Source organism: Chanodichthys erythropterus, chromosome 13 (assembly GCF_024489055.1).
Source record: "Chanodichthys erythropterus isolate Z2021 chromosome 13, ASM2448905v1, whole genome shotgun sequence".
Lineage (NCBI taxonomy): Eukaryota > Metazoa > Chordata > Actinopteri > Cypriniformes > Xenocyprididae > Chanodichthys > Chanodichthys erythropterus.
In genome coordinates, this window is record NC_090233.1 from 47,926,963 (window position 1) to 47,935,426 (window position 8,464).

The 8,464-nt window shown below is 35.2% G+C and overlaps 1 long non-coding RNA gene across 1 annotated transcript; it reads right to left on the reverse strand.

Annotated features, from left to right (window-relative positions):
* Positions 1-382: 382 nt before the first annotated feature.
* Positions 383-3,339, reverse strand: LOC137034653 (uncharacterized). Its single transcript, XR_010896963.1, has 5 exons — positions 3,185-3,339; positions 2,394-2,552; positions 2,193-2,244; positions 2,049-2,086; positions 383-1,188 (listed from the first exon to the last, which is right to left on the reverse strand). It is a non-coding gene; the product is annotated as an uncharacterized lncRNA (long non-coding RNA).
* Between the last annotated feature and the right edge of the window lie 5,125 nt (positions 3,340-8,464).

Below are 8,464 nucleotides of genomic sequence, written 5' to 3' on the forward strand. Positions count from 1 at the left end.
TAAGTGATTATTCTGCTGTTTATAGCATTAAACAGTTAACATTACATTTAAAATAACTAAAAGAAAAATGTAAAACTGTCTCAGATTTGAACGTTACCGCCTCACGGGAGACAACGCTCGTGCGCACATAACCAAACGGAATTTATTTATTAAATACATTTAGAAAACCAAAAACACTGCACTAACATTACTCGTCACAAGTGATATTTAGTGTCATATGGGCAAAAACGATGAATAAAAGAAGATTTGCAGGGCTTACCTTTTACTCTGTGTCCGTCTGCTGGAGATAGGACTAACTGCAGAACCACAGAACCATACGTCATGACAGTCTGAGGACGACAGTGCCAGACTAACAGCCTGAGGGCGGAAGTGGGCGGAGCCAATTTATCTCCGTAGGCATCGCTCCATTTGGAGCATTTTAAAGTTTAAAACCATGTTAATGTGAAATATTGTATTAAAACGATCTAACTGAAATTATAGATATAGATTCACATTGTGTTAATAGCTTAATCATATACACAATCACGTTAAGATATATATATATAGCCTATGTGTGTATTAAAATCCCCTTGTAACCTTTTAATATTTTAAAAGTTCATAAATTTGTTTTATGTCTTAAATGATTAACTGAATATAAATTGAACACAACAAAGCTTAAACACTAAAATCGATAAACATTTATTAATTTGTCATAAAATATTTTACTTAAGCATTTCAGAATGAATCATTGTTTTTCATAATATATAATACGCATTACACGGTTGTACACTAGAATGCATGAATTAAACACATTCAGATCCATCAAACCCAAAAACAAAAGATATTTATTTAATTTTAATAAAATGTACTAAAATGTAAGAGCAAAAGCATTATATAGCCACTAGCTGTGCTTTGCTCTAAAAAAATACAAAATCAAACCAAATTGAGTGTAGATTGAACAGCAGGTACATGATGACAAATTAAATCTAAAAAAATAAACTTTTTTTGTAAAATGTCCATATCATCCTTAATTTGAAAGCAAAACACTAAAGGCTCTTTGGCCAGTTGTCTGTCATCATCTGTTTCAGCCTGTGAAAGTTCTTGTTCCTGGTCTTTTTCTTTCAATATCAGAAAGCACAGCTCTTCCACTAAACCCGTAAAGACCTTTGATTGTTGTGCAGCGCAGAAGTCTTCTGTGATCCGTGGTTCCTTCATGAGAGAAGGGTATAAACAAATGGGATGAGATGTTAAAAGTGTATTTAACAACACTTTGTGTTGTAGTCAGGATGCAGCACAGCATGTATAATAAAGTTTTGACATTCTGTTTTTCTCATGTTTATATATTGAAGACTTAAATCATACTCTGTCACCAATGAAATTAATCAGTTATGTTCAGTATAATTTTTTTTTTTTTTTTTTTTAAAAGGCAAGCAATTCACATGGCTTTTCACGCTACATTTAACCCCGGGTTATCGTCGTCCTAAACACCACTTTTAACCGTGGGTAAAGTAACGCTCCACATATTGCTTGTATATTTACATGCTTTTGACAGTCACAGAAACACTGTGCATTGTATATAAATAGAAAATTCAGCCTTGGAAAGAAAAAAAAAAACAAATGCTGACAGAAAATGCAACAATTGCAGAGCAGAAAATACTGTTTAATTCTTTTATAGTCTGAAATGTTCATTCAGGATAAACTTGATCTATATGTAATGAGGAAGTTGACTATATGTAATGAGGATGTGCAATGCCTAAGCATTTATGAAAACATATTGTGTGCTTTGTTCATCCAATCAGTGACACTGACACTGCAAATAAGGATGTTAACCAGGGTTTAGTAATGTACAGTGCATATGAATACTCAGGATTAATTGTTAACCTCAGGTAAATGATGATCAGTGTGAAACGTGAATCAAGATAACCCAGGATTCTGTTTACCTGGGGTTAACAATGACCCAGGGTTAACTATTTAAAGTATGAAAAGCCCTCATATATGTTTTTCATTCTAATGAAAAGAGAAGTTCATACATTTTTAAAAACTTTTATCTTTTCCTTTTTTTTGCTTACCATTAACATGAAGATCCCACACAGCCGGTCAACTGTTTCTAAAACAATAGAATATTATTAAGTTATTCCTGAAAAGATGTGACAGATATAACACACCATCTGTATAAGTAGCTTATGTGTTTATGAAAGTCTTATAAAACTAACCTTGTTTTTGATCAGCTTCTCTTGTTCTGGGGTGATTCTGCTTGTCAATTTACTGCATTGCAAAATCAAAGAAAAACTTAGATATATAACCATAAAAATTGCATAAAAGAAACAAGTTTCATTCTTCTAAAGTCAAAATTACTACTTACTTCATTGCAAAAACAACATTTTAAATTCAGAATACAAAAGAAACGTTCATACCTCCATGAACGACAGTTTTTTTTAAGTGAATTTGAAGCTGTGCATTCAACCTGTGCCGTCTGGTCGGTTTAAGAGCACTGGGCAGTGGAAGTTGTTGCAGCACGTTTTGCATCGCTGTAAATGAAGTAAAGCGGAGCATCTCCCGATACTAATATGCCTCTAAAATCCACAAAAACACTGATCAGTATTGTAAAATGTAACCAATTAAATAAAATACAGTACCAACAACAAGTAAAATAACAAACCATGAATATGTAAACACCCAGGTGAAAAAATACTATAGTAAATACTATAGTGTTTTTGAACCATACTGTATTTACAACACTAATGAATGCTACATAATACTATAATATTAACTATAGTGAACTGATAAACTAGTATAAATAGTATACTTTAGTTTTTACTACAGTAAACTGTAGTGTATATTGTAGTATAATATACCCTAAAATTGTAGAAAACTTAGTACAATATTGGGTAAAGTAATTTGTTTATATTATTATAGCTGCCATATTATCACAGCAACTATAGAATTACCACAATAAATTAATTCAAGTATTTATAGTACTATAGTATGGTTCAAAAACACTATAGTATTTACTATAAATGACTATAGTATTTATTCACCTGGGCGCAAGCAACGTGAGACGATTTGTAAAATATCAAAAGACGTGATAAAGTGACTTTGAAGCCCATTTACAAAATATCTGAGTCATGTTAAGTGTTAACGATCGAATAAATACACAACACATAAACGTGATCGATTAAAAGCACAACACAAAGAAACTTTTTACCGTGTTCGCTTCTTCCGCCATGATTGTTTGCTTGTTTGTCGTCAACTCCGCCCACATCCAACGTGAGACTATTACTCCGCCCACTTCCGCCCTCAGGCTGTTAGTCTGGCGCTGTCGTCCTCAGACTGTCATGACGTATGGTTCTGCGGTTCTGCAGTTGGTTATTATTGGTCTGCTGGAGGTCGACCGTTGATGCGCATGCGCAGTACTCAGATTCTCCTAAAGTCCGTTTGACCTGCTTGTTTAAAAGTTCGAATTTGTCTCGCGCATGCCCCATCCAATAAATATCCGTAATTCACAAACACAACATATATATATAATATATAAACAAGTCGTTTGGCACTCTAGCAGTTCATAAACAAAACGGCATATCTTGCGGAAGAACACTGTAGCCGGAGCTACTTCTCTCTGTTATCTCTATGACGAGTCACGCAGGTATTTGTGCTACTCCGCAGCGGTTTCTACACGGTCTAAAATAGTCCAAATATACACACTTATTCTAGGTGTACCATAATAATTCAGGGTAAGACAAAAACACGGTTTGGAAAATAGATTCATGTTGTACATTCCCATTGTAGATTTTTTTGTACATTTTGAACACAAAAAGTTACACGTCTGGAATGTTATCAGGAGACCAATGGATCGCGTCGCTACAACATTCTCCGTGGGATTAACCAGCGACGTCTTTTGAGGACGTGCCCACGACGTTTCTGGAACGTTAGCCAAGATTCTAAAAAATGGAACATTACCACGACGTCCTCATAACGTTGTCATAAAGTAATGTCACACTGACCAAATGACGACTAACACTGACGACGTCGTCACAATGTACTGTGTTTGCTGGGTTGCAACTTATAACCAATGGTCATGCTTCAGTTCAAATCTGAGGATGATATCTAAAAAAATTATGCATTTATGAAGCCTATATTGTTAGACCATGTCAGGGGAGACTTTGGAGATTAAGATAAGGCTTATCAAATATTTTATTGCCCTGTTAACACCCAAACACCCATTTACGGTCACAAAACAAACAAACAAAACATATTCTTGGAATCTTATGTGAATTCTTTAAAAAATATATATTGTATGGAATAGAAAGCTCCTGCAGCAGGTCCATCAGAGTACAAGTTACATGACACATTTTAATTTATTAATATTACACTTTTACTTAAAGCTCACCATCGAGTATTTACATCATATTCCGGTAATGAATTCTGAACAACAATAATCTGGAGCCGTCCATGTGAAAGGGGTACAAAGAAAGATATGATAAAAAAAAAGGAAAATTACAGTAGTTTACTTTACTATTTACAGTACTATAGTGGCTAAATTGTGATTTTTTTTTACAGTAATGCTTTGACTACTGTGATTTCAACTGTAATTCTTGGACTACTGTGATTTTTACAGTCTTACTGTAAACTTTACAATATTCTACTGTAAAAATCTTATACAGTAATGTTACTGTGAAATCGACAGTAAATAACTGTAGATTTCACAGCCATTTTTTACAGTGTTTCCTCAACAGGCTGTGGTAGGCGATGAAGAGTCCTTTCCGGTGCTGTTGCCCCTGTAGTGATGTGGATGTTGTGGAGGCTTTTGTCCCTCCACCAGATCTGGAGCCAGAGCCTGATCCCGAGCCACCATCACCTGCTCCAGATCCCAAGCGTCAAGTCGGCAGTCATTATTTCTCCAACGTTATTTTGTCAATTTTATTTTCCCCATTTTATTATGATTTTCTTGACACAACCAGCACTGATATTTTTTAAATAAAACAATGGCTCTAGGAATCTCACATATTTCTTATATTTTACTGTTTGTTTTTCAGAGTCCTTTGAGTCTCTGAATAACGTGGGAGAGATGCTTGGATCCGGAGGATTTACGAGGGAATGCGCAAATTTGATGGCAAAAAGGTCAATCTTACCGAATTGTACAAACATTTTGCTCTTGCATGCATCAAAACATATTTAAAACAATTTACACAGATGGTTTAATACTTGTTGTTGTTTGTTTGTTTGTTTTTTGCCGGTTGCCATCAAGCAGATGCTCAAGATTAACAACGATCGTTATCTTCATATTGTAAGTTGGCCAAAGCCTGAATATGTATTTAGTTGTTTAAGTGCAGATTACTGTAGTTGATACACCCGTAGGAAGCATCAGGTGTGAATGTGATTGAAAATAAGCCTAGAGGCACCAAATAACTAGCCTCTTTTGAACGTATCTAACAAGTTTAAAGAAAAGTACATTTAAAAAATACATGTTTTCTTTAGATTTTTACCCAGCTAACCTTCTGTCTACTACTTTTCTCTAGCCTGGGCACCCCAAACCTCTCGTTACCGAAGTGGCGCTGCTGCTGACGATGAGGCGAGAACCCATAAGCCTCTTCGACATACATATGTACGAGTGGTTTGAACATCCTCAAACGTTCACTCTCGTTATGGAACCCTGCGAGAGCCTGCGTGACTTCATCACCCGTAACCCTCGACTGTGTGAACCAGTCGCACAGGTCATCGCGCTACAGGCTCTGCTGGCGGTTTTTCACTGTAAAAATATAAAGCACATTTGAGGAAAATTGGGTTGTTGTAGCTTGTTGTCTAGGTCTCAAGTGTCACGCATTGAACGTGACAGTCACTCATTTCGGTCTTTTGTCACGCACTCCCAACACACATTGTATTTCTCACGCAGAAAAACTATTAATCATATATTTAATATGCCGCAGCACCCAAAATGTATCTGGCCGCGCCGCTCTCTCTATGGAACCGGGCAGGAATCAAGGAATCAATCTATCATCTATCTATCTATCTATCATTTATTTATCTGGGCAATAACTTATTAACTGCATTCTTAGTTTTTTATATCTGGGCATCTATCAGGGCAATAATTCATTTTAACTGTATGTATTTATTTATATTTTCTTAAATAAATAAATCTATTTTTATTGTGCTGCATAAAACTGAATTTCATTGTATTACAGTATTTCACAATTGCTAAAACACATTTCTTGAAACCATCACTCATTTTCTCAAAACATTAAACACAAATCCAATCTTCAAACTAATTTCACAAAACCTCTGACTCTTCTGGCAAAATCAAACAAAGCTTTCAGATCATACACACATTAAACAATATATAAACACTACAGATCATTCATTAGAGATTACATTAAAAAATGGAAAACACAACATCCAGAACATGAGGTTACAGAAAAAAAAGTATATAGTAACACAGTAAACTCTTTTTGCCATTACATAAAATGTATAGAAATCACAAGTAATGTAAATATATAGTATACTGTATGTACTGCAAGTACAGTATTATATAGTATTGAATGTCTGTATATACAGTACTTACATACTGCAAACACACAGCAGTCTAAATGCAAATGACTAAAAGGTCAAAGAAAACTCTAAATGAAAAGCATGATACAGTACACAAAAAAAAACAAAGTTAAGAGTCAGTGAGAGATTCATTCTGCTTCAGCATCACGTCTTCATGTTGGGTCCGGCCTAAATCAAGTCAAGTCACCTTTATTTCAATTGCAATTTATATACATGGTTCATACATTCTGATTCTGTTTGATTCATTTACACACTGCTGTGCCCAATCTTAAACACCTGTAACTTTTATACTTTTCTAATTATATAGGCTGGGTTTGATTTTTTTCAGAGATATTGTTAGAGTAAAGTATATATATATATATATATATATATATATATATATATATATATATATATATATATGAAAATATTTATTTCTCACCACATTGTAAAACCATTCAACACATCAATGCCTTTCCAAAGGTTATATTTTGCACTGAAAATTAGGACATATTCTAAATATATTACATGAAAAAAAATATTTGTGGAGACAAAACACCAAAGCATCATCTTTTGGCCTGAATCTGGCCATAGCGCTTCATCCACATCTCAGGCGATGTCTTTTCATGTAAGACAGCGAGGGAAGAATCTTCTTGAAAGGTGAATCCATCCTTGCACAGATCCTGCATCAGTTCGGTCAGGCCTTCTCCATGGCTTGAATGAGGCATATCCTGACACAGGGCTGGAGATTGTAAACCTTCCATGCCAAAAAAACAACAACAAACAAACAAAAAACTCCTCAATGGGTTTAAGGAAGGGACCGGGATGTATTGGAGTGAAAATTGTGGATGCTAATGAAACCAGTTTTTTGACCAGGGCAGATAGGTGGAAATTTCTATTGTCCCACATGACAATGTATCTCATCTGCTCTGCATCCATTTGGTCTTCTGCTGTGACGATTTTGTGCAGTCTGTCTAAAATGTGAATATGTGGGCCGTGTTGTAAGAGCCTAAGTTGGCATGCAGGTGGAGGACCACATTCTGTGTGATTGCAACATCCATTGGGATGTTACCATCGCGTTGGCCCGGGACATTCAAAATGATTCAAAATTATGTTTCTCCCTCTCCCTCTTACTGCAACATTGCCTTTCATTTTGTTGAAGACTCATAAACTCACATTTTGTCTTTTTATAGTACTATAGCACCTGATTGTTGAGTTTACAGTTACGTAAAAGGAAGCCTCAAGTGAAAAGCCTCGCCAACTTTTACAATCAGACCTTTTACTATCTCTGTCAGCTCCACCGCCCAACTATCACACTCTTCAGCCCCTCCAGGGTAAGCTTCTCATAAATTACCCTATGTAAACATGCCTGCTCCTCCCTACCACAAAATCACAGAAAAGAACATCCTCACAACCATCAGCTGAAGGGATTCGAGCTTTTCAGCATATGTGATCAGATCATCTAATAATTCTGCACTTCGAAATCTAACAATTTATTGCTTCATATTAGAGGCTTAAATTTATAATTTAATATTACATGTGTTTAATCATTACAGCTATCAGATAAACAAAGCATTTTCTTGACAAGTAAAAATTATTTTCTTGTTTTCTGGAAAAATGTAATTACAGTTTTTTCCAATTGCTAACACACAATTTTTCAAACTAGTCTGGTTTTATCAAAACACTTAACACAATTCACAAAACCACACACCCAAACTGCAAAATACCTCATATATCCTGCAAAATGAAGCACTGCAACCGAAACTACACAGAGCATTATCAAAATCAAACTTTTGCATGAAAATGGCACACACTTCATTCATATTACCAGATTTTTGCCTAACCACCTACACACTGTTGGGCATAATGAAAAGCACCCCCATCTTTAGTATGCTTTGCCATAATACTAAAATATGTATCAGATTGTTCACATGCACAGAAATATTTGCAGATACACACACATGCT